Source organism: Chionomys nivalis, chromosome 9 (assembly GCF_950005125.1).
Source record: "Chionomys nivalis chromosome 9, mChiNiv1.1, whole genome shotgun sequence".
Lineage (NCBI taxonomy): Eukaryota > Metazoa > Chordata > Mammalia > Rodentia > Cricetidae > Chionomys > Chionomys nivalis.
The window spans coordinates 43,389,257-43,406,695 of NC_080094.1; positions in this window are offsets into that span (position 1 = coordinate 43,389,257).

Sequence of the window (17,439 nt, forward strand, 5' to 3'; positions counted from 1 at the left end):
TGTTGTTGCTTTTCTTTTCTAAATAAGGTTGCACATAGCCTAGGCTTGCATCCTATAGGCGGTATAAAAGTCAGAGGCTGACCCTGATCTTCCTGCCTTTACGTCCAGGTCTTAGAATTACAGATATGCATCCCTATGCCTGACTTGCCCAGTGACATTTTTAACCAAGATTTATTTATTATATGTCTGTGCACTTGTCTACATGTTATGTGCACCATGTGAAATGGCTAACATGCTGATTTGCCACCAAATAGTAGTAAGTTGTTTTGTTTTGTTTTGCTTTGTTAAATACATATGAATGTTTTCTCTGCATGTATGTATTGCACCACCACGTGCATGCCCGGTGTCTGTGGAGGTCAGAAGAGGATGTTGGATTCCCTGGAACTGGAGTTGAAGATAATTGTAGGTCACAGTGTGGGTGCTGGAAACCAAACCTAAGTCCTCTGTAAGAGAAAACCAGTGCTCTGTACTGCTGAGACATCTGTCCAGCACTCTAAAAAGTAGTTTGGAAAGTCCCTGACCTCGAGAGATCTCTACCCCCTTTCCCCATAGACTGGTACCCCAGAGAGCATTTCATACTCTTCTAGCTTAGCCCCCTTCCCAAATTTCCTATGAAATTGGTTCAAGATGCAAAGTTTTATCTAATGAATATTCTGTCACTTAGGAGACAGACACCAGAGGGCCTCTCAGTCCCTGCTTATCTGTGACTCCGATGAGCTCTAAGTACAGCATACCTTATACAAAAAACAAATCATAACAATTTATTTCTTACACACGCTAAGAAATATGCTTACAGTTCTGTATGCTGTAAATATTTTTTATTAGCATTGGTTAATAAAGAATTTGCTTTGGCCTATGGTAGGACAGAATATAGCTAGGCAGGAAAGCCAAACTGAATACAGGGAGAAAGAAGGCAGAGTAGAGAGATATGCCAGAGAGGCAAGATGTGACGTAAAAAACCATGAGCCTCGTGGTATAATATAAACTAATAGAAATGGATTAATTTAAGTTGTAAGAGATAGTTAATAATAAGCCTAAGCTAATATGCCAAACAGTATGCAATTAATATTAAGCCTCTGAGTGACTATTTTAAAAAACTGATGGGCCAGGCAGGACAAGAAACCACCAGTTCCAAATGGCTCCGACTGTCTTGTGTGGATCCACGTAAGACCAAACAAACAAACAAAAACCAAAACAAAACCATAAAAACAGAGCTGAAGTGGGCTTCCTAGTCTCTCATACTGGTCATGGTACAGAGACTGGTCTCCCAATAGCTGCCTACAAGATGGAGCTGAATGCCAGCGACCACGAGCTAAGCTGTCTGCCAGGTTTCTGCAGTCTCACACAGGCCTAGGTACAGAGAGGCTAATCAGTCATGCTCTGTACGACAGATTTAGCTTTTGTTCATACACACAAAAAGGTTTGTGGGTTGGCTTCATGCTACCTGATGTCAGCATTGAGCAGGCAGGTTGGGGGCTGGGGGTGGAGGGCAAGCGTGATGCTCATTGCTACCTCAACCATGTTGAAAAACTGAGCAGGACAGAACCAACAGCCAAAGCAACCACTCTGGTCCTAGCCACTCACATTTATTTATTTATTTATTTATTTATTTATTTATTTATTTATTTATTTTGGTTTTCATTTCATTTATTTATTTATTTATTAAAGATTTCTGTCTCCTCCCCGCCACCGCCTCCCATTTCCCTCCCCCTCCCCCAATCAACTCCCCCTCTCTCGTCAGCCTGAAGAATAGTCAGGGTTCCCTGCCCTGTGGGAAGTCCAAGGACCTCCCACTTCCTTCCAGGTCTAGTAAGGTGAACATCCAAACAACCTAGGCTCCCACAAAGCCAGTACGTGCAGTAGGATCAAAACCCAGTGCCATTGTTCTTGACTTCTCAGCAGTCCTCATTGTCCGCTATGTTCCGCGAGTCTGGTTTTATCCCATGCTTTTTTCAGACCCAGTCCAACTGGCCTTGGTGAGTTCCCAATAGAACATTCCCATTGTCTCAATGTGTGGGTGCACCCCTCTCAGTCCTGAGTTCCTTTCTCGTGCTCTCTCTCCTTCTGCTACTGATTTGGACCTTGGGGTTTCAGTCCGGTGCTCCAATGTTGGACTCTATCTCTGTCTCCTTTCATCGCCTGATGAAGGTTAATATCCAGGAGGATGACTATATGTTTTTCTTTGGGTTCACCTTCTTATTTAGCTTCTCTAGGATCACGAATTATAGGCTCAATGTCCTTTATTTATGGCTAGAAACCAATTATGGCCACTCACATTTAAAAGTTTAAAACTGATCTAGAAAAGATTACATACACAATAAAGACATATTCAGACAAAAATAACCTCTAAATGGGTAACAGTGTGCTTTAAAAATGTACATAGGCTTGGGAAAGAGAGGAAAAAGAATATAGGCAGTTATATAAATAGTTTTTAAAAATAAAAATAAAATCATTAAAGAGACTGTAAAATAATATAAAAATAATAAGCCACATAAAAATGGAAAATACACAGAGAGTCTGGATTGGGCATACTATTTTGTTTTCTTTGAATTTTTGGCTGCTAATGAGCTAACTGCAGATAGAGGAGATATTTGATTGTGGGAGACACTAAGCTAAACCAACATAAAGATATCTTGATGTCAAAACTTTGGTCTAAGGCTATGTTTCTTTGGAAAAGAGATTCTGCTTTTGTTTCCACAGAAGATAAGAAGCTGTGAATTCCTTCCAGGTTAACATGGTTTGATTAAGTAAGACCCCCCCCCCAAAAGGTCTCCATGAGAACAATGGCCCAGGTGATCCAACACCCAGAACAACTTTGAAACAACTGACTGAGATGACATAATCTCACAGACTTCTACAGCCAAAATTTAACCATAATTCTAAATTTTTCAGGATCCCCATAAGATTACCAGCACCCCAATCAGTAGTAAATAGTATAGAAAACTATGCCCAAATTCCCAAAATGTTGTTTATAAATGTTTGGTTTCAGTTAAAGGGGTTTGGTTATAAATGGTTAATAGTCATAATCAATCTCTTCCTAGAAGAAGAAAAGGGGATTTGATATAGAAATGAGTGAAAGGGGTAGAATCTAAATCCTTAAACCAAAAACAACAGTTAATCTCAGGATACTTTATATTGGTATAGATTTTGGTTTACTGATATAAATTTAAGGTCAGTTTTGTTATACTATATGTATATTTCTACTCTCATTTAAGGTTTATGTTTATGCAGCTCATTTTAAAATGTAAAGTATAGTTAAGAAATACAAATTAATAGTCATTCAAAATAGTAAAACTTATAGTCGTTAATTAAGTTTTCTAGATATACAGAGATATAGTTCAGATGGATAGGTAATCTTCAAATACCTACAGAATATGGCATTTTTAATGTTTTAAAAACTTAAGACTTTTCTCAAAAGTGAGACATGTCTGATCCTGGAAGTACCAATTACTTCAAGAGGATGATGGGCATCAAAGACACTCCTTATGAAGTTTGTTTTCAATATGACAAGGCTAGCTGTTGGGCAGGAAACTGCACTTGCCTGGACTGTTTGACAAGATGCTGTATAAACTGGACATACAGGACCCACAGGAAAATTACTGTTGAACTTGCCAAAACAAGGTCCTTCAGGCTTCCTGATTCGTGGAAGAGTCCGCCAGACATTCTGCAGGACACAGAGAAAATAACTGACAAACTACCAAGATAAGCAGGACTGTTTCAAATTTCCTGCTTCACTGAGAAATCTGCCAGATACTCTTGGCCTACAGGCTGAAGATAGATGCTCCAATGTTACAGAAGAACTTTGGGTGACTAATCAGGCAGCCTGATGTCTCTGCCATTTCTAGAATTTTGGAAGTTGCTTGCAATGCACTTCCCGGTTACTCAGTTAATATATCCTTCTGGGGTCTTTGATGGAGTTGAAGACTAGATAGCTATAATTATAGTTTTCCTTAGTTATGATAAACAATAAATATGAAACCTTAGACAAACAAAGATGGATGATAAAGTATTTTCTTTAATTTTATCAGATATAAATAGACTAAATATTGTAACTGTAATTCTTGCTTGATACCTGTGTTGTTATATGTAATTTTACTCTGTTAAAATTAAAACCTTCCTTTTTAATTAGACAGAAAAGGGGAGATGATATGGGATATCCCTCTGTATGCTCTGAATCTGTTTTATTATCATTGATAAATAAAGAAGCTACTTTGGCCTGTGGCAGGGCAGAAGATAGCTAGGTGAGAAAGCCAAACTGAATACAGAGAGAAAGAAGGTAGAGTCGAGGGAGATGCCAGCAGACACCAGAGAAGCAAGATGTGACATAAAAATCCATGAGCCTTGTGGTATAATATAAACTAACAGAAATGTGTTAATTTAAGTTGTAAGAGCTAGTTAATAATAAGCCTGAGCTAATAGGCCAAGCAGTACTTAATTAATATCAAGCCTCTGAGTGGTTATTTTAAAAGTGGATGCAGGACCAGGTAGGATGAGAGATTACTAGTTATATGAAACACTAAAAGTACAGAAAATTCATTTAACACCATAAGAACAATGTAATAGTTTATCCCTTCTGCAACTCAAGACATGGGAGGCAACACTATCACCAAGTCCAGCTTATTCTCTTTTAAGCTGAGTCATATTTCACTGTGTGGTTCTACCCATACTTATTCTTTCTCTTACTGATAGACTTGTTTCCATTATTGCAAATACTGCTCCTCTCAATATCTCTAGGACATAACATTTTTAAGTTGCTTTTTTACTTTTCCTTTTGTTTATTTTGTTGATTGGTTGTTTGGTTGGTTGTTGGGGGAGGGTTAGATGACTTTGAAACAGGGTCTTGCTATGTAGCCCAAACTACACTCAAACTTTTTATGCAATTCTAGTTTACTTTCAACTTGTGATCCTTCTACCTCTGCTCCTGAGTTCTGAGATCCCAACCAGTAAATCTAATAATACCCTCTCTGCTACATGTTTTCTGGGGGCACAAGTCCTTCTACCCAGTCCAAGAAATATAGCCCATGCACCCTAAAATGTGGATCTTTGCACATGTATTTGGACTAACAAATCCTGCCAGCAGTTCTCCACTATACTTACTTGTACAAAGTAGCCATGTGGTCCCCACAAGGGTTGCCTGAGGTCTGATTACTTCATACCTTTGCGGATGCTGCCATCTGTCACTTTAGTTTATTTTAGATTTTCTCAAAGAATCTAAACAATGAATCAGAGCACATCCATCTGTGGAATCTGCATCCTGAGAATTGTGAAGAGTTTTGCATCTAGATCCAGAGAGCTCCAACTGAGAATAGTTCTACACCACTAAGATCCAATTCCCTTGGTGCCAAGAGTCCTGGTTTTACCTGGACCCTATCCTGTCAGAGGAAAATCTCTGTCTTGGGATTTTAATGGGAAGTTTCTGGGAGTGGGATTGGTCCAGCAAAGGGGCCTTGGGAAGCCTCAGGGCTATTGGATAACTTAGTACAGGACAGAGGAAGCAAAGGCTGGCGACCTGTCACCTGCCCTCAGAGAACCTGGACGAGCCCCTGGAGATTGTCTGATTAACAGCTCCAGCCTGGTGAAAAGAAAATCCTTAGGGATTTTATAATCTAGGCCCCACCAGGAGTCTCCTCAAAACAGATCCATCAAAATAGATTCAGGACAGACCCCTCTTTCCCCAGTTTTCTCCCCCATCCCACCTGTACTAGTCTCCATGGTAACATTTCCCTGTTTCAACACTACCTAGTGTCTTCACACTGAGTGCCAGAAATGGCAAGACAACCATGACTTACCCAGGCCTCACGTGAAAGGCCACTCCTTCTGAACCAGCTCACAGAGGCCATTGGAAAAGGTATATTTTTATCTTATTCCTTATTCAAATTACTGAAAGTATTAGAAGAAAAAAATGGTAAATGTGTCAGTAATTGTAGAGTATAAAGCCTTCTCTGAATAAATTAAAAACCCAAAAGCCACAAAGGAAATGATTCATGCATACAACTGCATCAAAATAAAAATCATTTTAAGAATGAAAAAAGCACATTAAGAAAACCAAAAAATAAACAACAGGCAACATAGTAAAAATGTATATCAAAGTCTCCAAATACATACATACATACATACATACATACACACACACAGCTGCAAACCCCATAGAAGAAAATGGAAAATGAATAGGAACATCTATTATAAAAAAGAATTGCAAATGCCTAATAAACATAAGAAAAATGTACCACTTGAACAATAAACAATTAAATGTGAATTTGAATGCTAAGATGTCTTTGGACACTGATTGCATTGTCAGGAACATGGAGTCTCTGCTGAGGAAACAGGCATTTGCACATTGCTAGTAGGTGTGTGTTGACAGACTCCTCCTAAGGATGGTTTGGCAACCCCACCATGTGGTACAATTCACACAGTATCATGTCACACAGCTCCATGGTTGCCAGTTTAACTTTCAAATGTATCTGATTTTAATATTTGAGTTTCTTGTTGAGTCTTTTCTGTGGCGTAGTAAAACATTCTGGTGGGTTGAATGAGAATGGCCCCCATGGGCTCATCTGTTTGTATGCTTGGTCCCCAGTGGGTGGAACTGTTTGGGAGGGATTGAGAGGTGTGGCCTTGTGGGAGGAGGTATGTCACTGGAGTGGGCTTTGAGGTTTCAAAAGCCCATGCCATTCCCAGTTAGCTTTCTCTGCTTGATGGTTGTGTCTCCAGATGTTAGCTCACAGCTACCTCTCCAGCACCATGCCTGCCTACCTGCTGCTGTGCTCCCTGCTGTGAAGACATGAAGTAATCCTCCGCAACTATGAGCCCCGAAGTAAATGTTTTCTAAGTTACCTTTGTGTCTTGGTGTAGGGACATAGCCCCACCCATTGGGGGCGTGTTCGCCTCGGGCTAATGTTTACGGATAAATCTGCCGGGCGTGAGCCCAGCAGCCCTTTTTCTTTTGCTCCGCTTTTCCGGTACACCGCGGGAACCTGTGGTCCTGTAAGTTTATTTCCTTATTAAAGCTGTATATATCTATATAATCTGTCTACATTCATTTGCGCCGCCACATCTTGGCATAGAAATAAAAAAGTAACTAAGACAACCACTAAAAGAAACCTCATCTTCAACCAATATGGAAGTAGGTAGCAAACTGCGCTATGTCTACCATCACATTGTAATGCAATATGCTAGGTAACAGCAAAGAACTGGGTAGACATAAGTACCAGGGTATAAATAAACCTCTAACACACATGAATCTAAAGCAAAGTAGTCAATTCACTAACCAGTGAGTGAACCTTAATGACTAAATAACAAAAACATTTTCACCTGTAAATGCTGTGATGCACAAGTAACAGTCGCTGAAGTAGTAGAGACTTAATGATTGCATACAGCAAGAAAGTCACTGAGGACCTGACTTTCCGCTTCTCCATCCTTGGCAGTCACTTCCTGCTCTAGGCACCACATCCACATTCAAGACAGGAAGAAGGTAGAGTAGTTGATGCCTACGAGACCTCTTCACAAGCTTGTCTCTTACATCTCATTAGCCAGACTGTGTCATATGACCATCCATCTACTTGCAAGGATTTCTAGAAAAAGCAACATTAACCATACCGTCTGGCTTGGCCAGTTGGGGTCTACACATTGCCATGCTTAACGAACTTCTCAGCTGTGATTTTTCTGGGTGCTCACCCATATTTTGTTAGGATATCAGTAAATTAACTTACGCCTGATGATAACAATGTTCTAGATGAAAGGATGAATGAGCCATCCCACACCCTGGAGGTATGGCCATCTGGCAGCTTTACTGAGAGCTAAATGGGGAAGGCAAATGAGGTTGGTAGCGCCAGACAGGACAATTGAGAGACTCTGTCATGAGAGAAGATGGGGACAGTGTCTGCTTCAAGCTCCTAGATCACCCGCAAAGTAGAACAAGTGGGCCCAGAAATAATCAATAATATGATTTAGGTTTTTTTATTTGTCTGTTTTTGTTTTTCTTAAGTTGGAACAGGTCTCTTGGATGAAGGAGGGTGGGAAACATTCTCTAGGGCCCAGGGACATGACTCTGTCCGTCAGAGCCATCTCTCTGATAGGCTCAGGGGACTTCTGTTTTGCCCAAGCTACTGACTGGCACCAAGAAAAACGTCATGCCACACAAGGCTGGGTAAGCATGTCCTGAGTTCTTAGGGTCTCACACTTTCTGACCAGTCTTTGCTTTAGTGAAGCTGTTAAAGTTTGGATCTTCAAAATTCCTGAAAGACCCTGTGTTGCAGGCTTGGTTCCCAGCCCATGACACTACTAGAAGATGGTTTAACCTTTACAAGGTGAGGCCTCATCAAAGATCTCAGACTACTGGAGCCATTCTGTAGGATGGCTATACCCTCTCCCACACTGTGGTTCCTTACCACAACCCCAAAGGCAGTGGACAAGCCGTCATGAACTAACACGTCAAAACTGCGAGCCAAAGTAGTAAGTCTTTCTTCTTTTTTAAGTCGATCATCTCTGGTATTCTGTTATAGTAACGGAAAACTCGAAAATGCAGGGACCCAGTTCCCTTATTTAAAAGCCAGACAAGTGAATCCACAAATTAAAAACTTCTTTTAACCCCAAACAATTGCTCTCCTCAGCCGCTACATCTGTAGGATTCACTGTAGAGATTCCAGGGAACTGAACCACCTGGCTTCAAACCCAGCATCCCCCCAGAAGGTCCCTGCAGGAGTTACTTAACCCTTTGGATGCCCTATCCACCCAACAAAGCCCTGCAGGAAGGGCGGTCACCTGCTTTCTCCTCCATGGAGTCAGGTATCCTCCTTGTCACCAAAATCAAAGTGCTCCTTTGTCCTTGCCAGCCCTTAGTGGCTCCTGTCACATCCCTCCCTGTCCCCTTTTTTCTGGAAAGTTCCTCCATCCTCTTCACCCCCATCTGTTCTGATTCTACACCCTCCAGTCCCTGCTTCTAATTGTCCATTGCAGAGTGCCCACCCCTCAGCCTCCAAATGTTTCCTCAGAGGAAACGTGCTGTGGATTTTAAAGGATAAATGGTTTTCACTCATGAGGCAAGACTCTGGACCCAAGTGGGGAAGCAGTGCTCTCATACATAACAGGAGTGTAAGGGAGTAAAACCCCCGTGAGGGTAAGAATGTCGAGCACAACCAAAATTCTAGGAACTTAATGCAGCAATTCTGTTTATGAAACTTATTTTAGAAACAGAACCAACTAGACAGCTATCCAATGGGGAAAAAACAGATTTTTTTCCCAGAAGCAATAAAAAATAGAAAAGAAAAAAACAAAACACAACTAAAGTCTTAGGTCACTATGATGATTTCAATGAGGGCAGCCCCCATTGGCTCATAAATTTGATCTGGTCACCAGAGAGTGGCACTATTTGAAAGGTATAAAAGCTGTGACCTTATTAGAGGAAGTGTGTCACTTGGGGTGGATTTGGGGATTTCAAAAGCTCTAGCCAGGCCCAGTGTCTCCCTCAGATCCAAATGTAGACCTCTCATGTACTTCTCCAGCACCCTGTCTGCCTGCATGCTCCGCATGTCCCACCATGATGGTAATGGACTAAGCCTCTGAAACCCTAAGCCAGCCCCAATTAAATGCTTTCATTTATAAGAGTTGCTGTGGCCGTGGGTCTCTTCAAAGCAACAGAACACTGACTAAGACAGTCACTCTAAGAAAAATTGTTTTTACAGCTTCCAAGGAAGCTTTGAACGAGAGCAGGTTGAGGTGCTGCTGTACCCTTCTCTTCCTTGCAGCCACCTGCCCAGAGTATGACATGGTGTCTAGATCTGGAGCAGCTACTTTGTGACCACAGAAATGGCATGGAGAACTCACCGGGATTTCATTTAGCCACTAAAGAAATGCTTTCATTTACCTACTCTAGATTTCTTATTACACGAAAAGAACAAATCTAATTTTTTTTTTTAAATCCCTGCTGTTGGTATTTTCAGTCACATGTAGCCAAAATTAGCCCCTAACTAAATTTATGGATGCAAAGATATTTGAGCAATATTGCTTACATAGAAACATGCCTGAATTCCTGGTTAGAGGGAACTATTTAATTAAATTATGAGTTATGCATAAGGAATTCTATTATAAATGTATAAAGGAGATAGATATTTAGTGCTAAGATGGAATGGCATCTAAGATACTTAGATAAATTTTTAAGAAAAGATACAGAAAAGCCAGCACAGTGTGCTAACATTTATATAGTTTTTTTAAAAGATGTGTGTGTGTATGTGTGTGTGTGTGTGTGTGTGTGTGTGTGTGTGTACGCGCGCACAGGTGCCCACACAGCCCAGCCCATCTGGAACTGGAGTTACAGCAGATTATAAGCAGCCTGACTTGGGTGCTGGAATTGAACCCAGGGCCTTTACAAGTATTCCTAACTACTGAGCCATCTCTCTAGGTGCCATAAAACTGTCAGACAGACACAGAGCTTGTAAGGATAAATGTGGAAGAATCTAGCTCAACACTGGGGACTGGGCAGGGTGGCTTGGGATCGGGAGCATGAGGGAAATGTGCTAGTCACTGCATCCTTTTGTGTTGTTTGAATATTATGTGCACGCATTTCTCTTCTCAAAGACCTGGTGATTAGGAGTGGGGGAGAATAAAGAGGCGAGACAGAAGGAAAGGGGAGAGGAAGAGAAGAGAGCCAATCATTTTCATGATTCATGCCATGGCTTCAACTGCTATAGACAGGCTAAGGGAACTGAACCTGAACTTGAAGTCCAGAGCCCTGGGGTAAGAGCCGCATTTTATTTTCTGGTCACGCATTTTATTTTCTGGTCATCCACTATGGACATCACACACGGAGATTTCTTATAGACACAAAGTATTTCTTTCTTTCTTTCTTTCTTTCTTTCTTTTTTTTTTTTTTTTTTTTTTTTTTTTTTTTTGGTTTTTCGAGACAGGGTTTCTCTGTGGTTTTGGAGGCTGTTCTGGAACTAGCTCTTGTAGACCAGGCTGGTCTCGAACTCATAGAGATCCACCTGCCTCTGCCTCCCGAGTGCTGGGATTAAAGGCGTGAACCACCACCGCCCGGCCCACAAAGTATTTCTTGTTTTGCTTCTTAGTCAAATTCCTCAAACACAACTTGGAGGCTTTCTCTTCCAGGAGACACCAGTGACCACATCCATCTAACAGGTCCTAGGCATGCCTCCCTCTGGACCACCCAACAGGGCCCATACACGCCTCACTCTAGACTGTAAGTTCTTGGAGGAGAGAGATTCGTCATTTGACTTTTATCCCTGAAGCCAAGAAACATGTCAAATAAATGAGAGGGCCCTGGAAATATGTTTTTAGTGAGGTTCATGTGCTTTGGGCACAGGGTCTCATTATATATAGTAGCCCATGCTAGCCTCAAACTCTTCATCCTCCTGCCTCAGTCTCCCAAGTGCTGAGATTACAGACATGCTCCACCATAGTCTTTTGCTTAGTAAATGTTTGTTGAAAAAATCAAATAAATAAACGAATGGGCTCTTGGTAAAAAAATGAAATGAGACGTGTAGAAGTTGCCTGAAACCATGCCAGATACACAGATGTCTACCAAGCTCACCCAAATTCCTTCCTGCCACTCGCCTACAACCCCCTTTCTCTAGGTTGGCTAAAGCAGGGTCCCCTTGGCAGTAAGGATTAGCATGCTCTGGTGCTTGTCCCCTGCTCACACAGGCATCCTGTCCCTGCTCAATGATTCTGACATCCTCAGAGTGGCTTACATACAAACCCATCTGCTACCTTCACTATGTCATCACAACTACCTTGTCTTCCCTCTTCTACCTTAGGCTCACCTCTAAGATGTACAAAGATCACACACACACACACATACACACACATGCGCATACGCACGCACACACACACACACACATGCACACCACCCCTCAGTACCAGGGGACATGGCACTGGGAGGCATAACTAAGACTTTTACATCCTGATCTGTGAGCACAGAGAGAGATAAAGACACTGAGCCTGGGGTGGGCCTACTCCCAGTGATACGCTTACACCTCCTAATCCTTTTCAAATAATGTCACTCCCTGATGACTTAGCATTCAATTATAGAAGCCTATGGGGGGCATTATTCAAACCACCACACGCCAAGAAGGTGTGAACTCTTTGTCAGCTGTGACCATCTAGGGATCAGACAAGATCTGTGGAAAATTTTAAAAAATAGATAATCAATTGAGTGTAATCATCATGAACCATAGCCCTTCTCTCTTCTGATTAACTTCAGAAGCTGTTGTCTGAGGTTTCTGTCCTGCCCAGTTCCCGCAGCTGTTACATCCCAAAGAAATCACACAGAAGTCTACATTAATCATAAACTGATTGGCCCATTAGCTCAGGCTTCTTATTAACTCTTATAACTTACATTTTCCCATTATTCTTATCTGTGTTAGCCACACGGCTCAGTACCTTTTTCAGCGCTGTAGTAACATCTTGCTTCTGTGTCTGGACAGGACTGCAGAGGAAGCTTCCCTCTTCCCAGAATTCTCCTGTTCTCATTGACCTGCCTCTACTTCCTGTCTGGTTGTCTTGCCTATACTTTCTGCTTGGCTACTGGCCAATCAGCATTTATTTAAAACATAATTGGTAGAATATAGACAATTGTCCCACACCAAGAAGCTTCCAGACTTCTGCCCAGAGGACACAAACCTTCCATGAGCACTCTGTGGACACAAACCCTCCATTCCAGTGGCTCCAGGTCTGGGGACTCTGGAGGAAGAGATGTATTGGTTGCCTAGGTTTGGGTAATAAGAACAGTAGAGCCCATGAAGACGCTGGGGATCACCAGGAGCGTGTGACCACAGCATTTGAGGGAGTGGAGAAGGGAGGAAGCTCCAAAGCAATAGAAGGAGCTGAAAGAGCTTGGATCCGAATGTTTCCAGTGGTGTAATCCATGCAAGTATATGACTGTCACCAAGACTGGCAAGGCCTTTCCTAGGAGAAGGAAATTCAGAGAGGCCTCACTTGATTACAACTTTTTAGTGAGCTGGCATATACGGTAACGGTGACAAAAATAATTCACAGAGGCTCTTGTGATTCTGTTTGAGGGAACAGTCATGTGGTTAGTTGAATAATCGTGATCCTCTATCATGAAATGAAACTGTATATGCTTCTTAGTGGACGATGACAATAACTTCACATTTGCTATGAGGAAGGCAGTAGAGGATGGGTGTGTGCTGGTTAGGTTTGTGGTCAACTTGGCAAAAGCTCAATTGAGAAAACGTCCCCACAGATTTGCCAGAAGGCCCAGCTGGCAGCAGCATTTCTCAATTAATGACTGAAGCAGGAGGGCCCCGCTCAGTGGGTGGTGCCACCCTTAGACGGGTGGTCCTGGGTTGTGTAAGAAAGGCTGAGCGAGCCGTGGAGAGCAAGCCAGTAAGAAGTACCCCTCCATGATCTCTGCTTCAATTTCTGCCGGCAGAATCCTGCCTTTAGTTATGTGCTAACTTCCCCTCATAGTGGACTAAACGGAATGTGTACACCAAATAAACTCCAGTTGCTTTCAGTCAAGGTGATTCATCACAGCAGCAGACAGCAAATAAAGACAGAATGGGAGGTCCCTAAGTGTGGTATGACCCACCGTGGACTGGGAACTACCAATGCCTTCACACAGTGACTTGGGCACCATCTCTTCAGAGAATCTGCATCTCTAAACCACTGCAGCCTGGGCCCTTCATTTACGCAACAAAACTTGAAATCTCTTCCCTCGCCTTCAGTCATGGAGGCCCCACCAGGTACTCACTAATTCTCTCTCTCTCTCTCTCTCTCTCTCTCTCTCTCTCTCTTTCTCTCTCTCTCTCTCTCTCTCACACACACACACACACACACACAGGCACATGCGCCTGCGTGTGTGTGTTTGTGTATATATCGTTCTGTGTGTATATTGGTTTGTGTGGTGTTTTCTGTGTGCATATATGCTTATATGTGTCTTTGTGAGGGGTTTCTGTGTGTATTTACGTGTTTATATATATATATATATATATATATACACACACACACATACACACACGTGTGTGTGTTTGTTTGTGTCTGTATGTTTGTGTGGGTAACTTTCTGTGTGTGTTTGTGTATGTCTACATGTGTTTGTGTGTTTGTGTATGATTGTGGTTTTTTTTTTTTTTTTGGTTTTTCGAGACAGGGTTTCTCTGTGGTTTTGGAGTCTGTCCTGGAACTAGCTCTATAGACCAGGCTGGTCTCGAACTCACAGAGATCCGCCTGCCTCTGCCTCCCAAATGCTGGGATTAAAGGCGTGTGCCACCACCACCCGGCTTGTGTATGATTGTGTATGAATGTTTGTGTGTATGTATATGTGTGTGTGTGTGTGTGTGTGTGTGTGTATGTCTAGGTGTGTATTTGGGTATGTGTGGCCACAATGGCTGACCACCACAGTGAAGACTACAACTAATCACCAGAGTAGCCATTCAAGTGACCACTATGACTGACCGTCACAGTATACACTAAAACTGACCATCACAGAGGACACTCTAACTGACTTCCAGAGACCTCTATGGCTCACAATCATAGTGGACACTACAGTTAGCACCACAATGACCACAACAGTGAATACAATGGCTGGCCATCACAGTGAACACCACAACTGACCTCTAAGATGACCATGACAGTGACCACTACAGCTGACCACACCAATTAGCACCATAGTAACCACTATGACTGACTGTGAAGGTTACTACCACAGTGACCGTTATGTCCAACCATCTAAGGGGGCACAACAACTGACCACCACAGTGGACACTCTAACTGGCCACCATAGTAACCACTATGTGATCACTAGTGGTCATAGTAACACTATGGGTGAGCATGAGCCATCAATGATTACCACAATGAACAATATGACAGAAATTGTCATGGTCCACAATAAATTATAAATGTTTGGCTGATGACTCAGGCTTATTAGCTAGCTCTTACTTTTAAATTAATCCATGTTTCTTATGTTTTGCCATGTGGTTCATGGCTCATTTTCTTTTTTTTTTGGTTTTTCGAGTCGGAGTTTCTCTGTGGCTTTGGAGCCTGTCCTAGAACTAGCTCTTGTAGCCCTGCCTCTGCCTCCGGAGTGCTGGGATTAAAGGCGTGCGCCACCACTGCCTGGCCATTACCTCATTTTCTATATGTCTTGTTTCCTCAGTGTCTGACTTGCAGCTCCCAGACTCTGCCTTTCTTCTGTATCTCTGCTTGAATTTTTTGCCTAGCTCCACCGTGCCTTGCCATAGGCCAAAGCAGTTTTATTTATCATACAATGAGAACAGCACATATTCACAGCCTATGGAAAGACCAGCACACAGCAATTGTTAACTGTGGTTTCCGCTGTGACGATCAGTCATAGAGGTCACTATTGTGTGGTCAGTTGTGTTTACTGTGATATCAGTAATAGTGGTCACTATGGTAGTAATTTATATGGTCAGCCATAGTGGTCATTCTAGTGGCCACTGTGGTGGTCAGCTATGGTGTCCACTGTGGCCAATCATTGTAGTCACTTTTAGTGTCCTCTGTGTGGTTACTGTGGTGGCCATTGATGTTGCAACCCATAGTAATCTCTGTCATATTTACCTAGTGGTCATTTGTGGTCACTGTGGTGCTCAGCCAGTGATCACTGAGGTTAGCTTTAACGTCTACTGTGTGATCAGTCATAGTGGTAACTATGATGGTCAGTTGTGGTGTTCACTATGGTTAGCTGTAGTCACTGTCATGGTCACTTTGAAGGTTACTTGTAGTGTTTGCTCTGGTGGTCACTTGTAGTGTCATGGTCAGTCATAATGGTCACTGTGGTGACCAGTTGTAGTGTCTCCTCTGATGTTCAATCCTAATGGTCACTGTGGCGGTCACTGATGTGGTCAGTCATAGTGGTCACTTTCATGGTTATTGTGATGGTCAGTTGTAATGTCTACCATGATGGCCAGTTATAATGGCCACTGTGGTGGCCAGTCATTAATAGTCACTGTTGTGGCTATTGATACGTTCAGCTATAGCGGGCACTGTCATGGTTACTTTGGTGACCAGTTGTAGTGTTCACTGTGATGTCAGCTCTATTGGTCACTGTAGTGGTCATTGATATGGTCATCCATAGTGGTCACTCTAAAGGTCACTTAGTGTTCACTGTGGCATTCTGTCAAAGTGGTCATTGTGGTTGTCATTGATAGGATCAGTTGTAGTGGTCACTTTGGTTGTCACTGTAGTGGTCAGTCACAGTGGTCACTGTGGTGGTAATAGTGGTCACCGTGATGGTCAGTCACAGTAGTCACTGTGGTGGTCATTGATGTGGTCATCCATAATGGTCACTCTAGTGGTCACTCTAAAGGTCACTTAGTGTTCACTGTGGCATTCTGTCTGTCACAGTGGTCACTGTGGTGGTCAGTCATAGTAGTTACTCTAATGGTCACTCTGGTGGTCATTGATGTCAACTGTAGTAGTCACTGCCATGTTCACTCTACTGTCACTTGTGTTCACTGTGGTGGTCAGTTGTAGTGGTCACTGTGGTGGTCAGTCACAGTGGCTGCTGTGGTGGTCATTCATAGTGGTGCCTTGTGGTGGTCATTGCTGTGGTCCACCATAGTGATCACTCTGTTGGGCATTTGTAGTTTCTACTTTGACTGGCCATTAAACTGGTCACTGTGGTGGTCATTAATGGGATCAGAAATAGTTTTCATTGTCGTGTGTGTGTGTGTGTGTGTGTGTGTGTGTGTGTGTGTGTCTTACTTAGGGTTTCTATTGCTATGATAAAACACCATGACCAAAAAGCAAGTTGGGGGGGAAAGGGTTTGTTTGGGTTATGCTTCCTTATCACTGTACATCCTTAAAGGAAGTCAGGACAGGCACTCAAACAGGGCAGGAACCTGGAGGCAGGAACTGATGCAGAGGCCATGGAGGGGTGCTGCTAACTGATTTGTTCCATGGCTTGCTCAGCCTGCTTTCATATAGAACCTAGGACCACTTACCTAGGGAGGGCACCACCTACAATAGGCGGACCCTCCCCCATAGACCACTAATTAAGAAAATGCTCTACAAGCTGGCATACAGCTGAATCTTACAGAGTTATTTTCTTAATTGAGGTTCCCTCCCCTCAGATGACTTTAGCTTGTGTCAAGTTGACATAAAACTACCCAGCACAACTTGTGTGTTTGTGTTGTGCTCTTGTGCATTTGTGTGTTTTTGTGGAGTGTGTGTGTGTGTTTCTGGATGAGAATTCCAGGCTTGATCGGGATCAGTAGTAAGTCAATGCCCATCCCTAGGCCTCTCCACCATCCGTTAGAACAAACAGAACCAGTGCCTTCACTGCCATGGGGCATGTTAGAATGAAGCAAGATAAATGTAGAAAAAGTCCTTTGGAATTTTAACGCTATGAAGGCTTACTGTGATTATTATTCATGTCTGATTTTGCCGCCTCTGTGGAGCCCCAGCTTGAGTTTGTGCCTACGCAATGCCAAAACAACCAGTCAA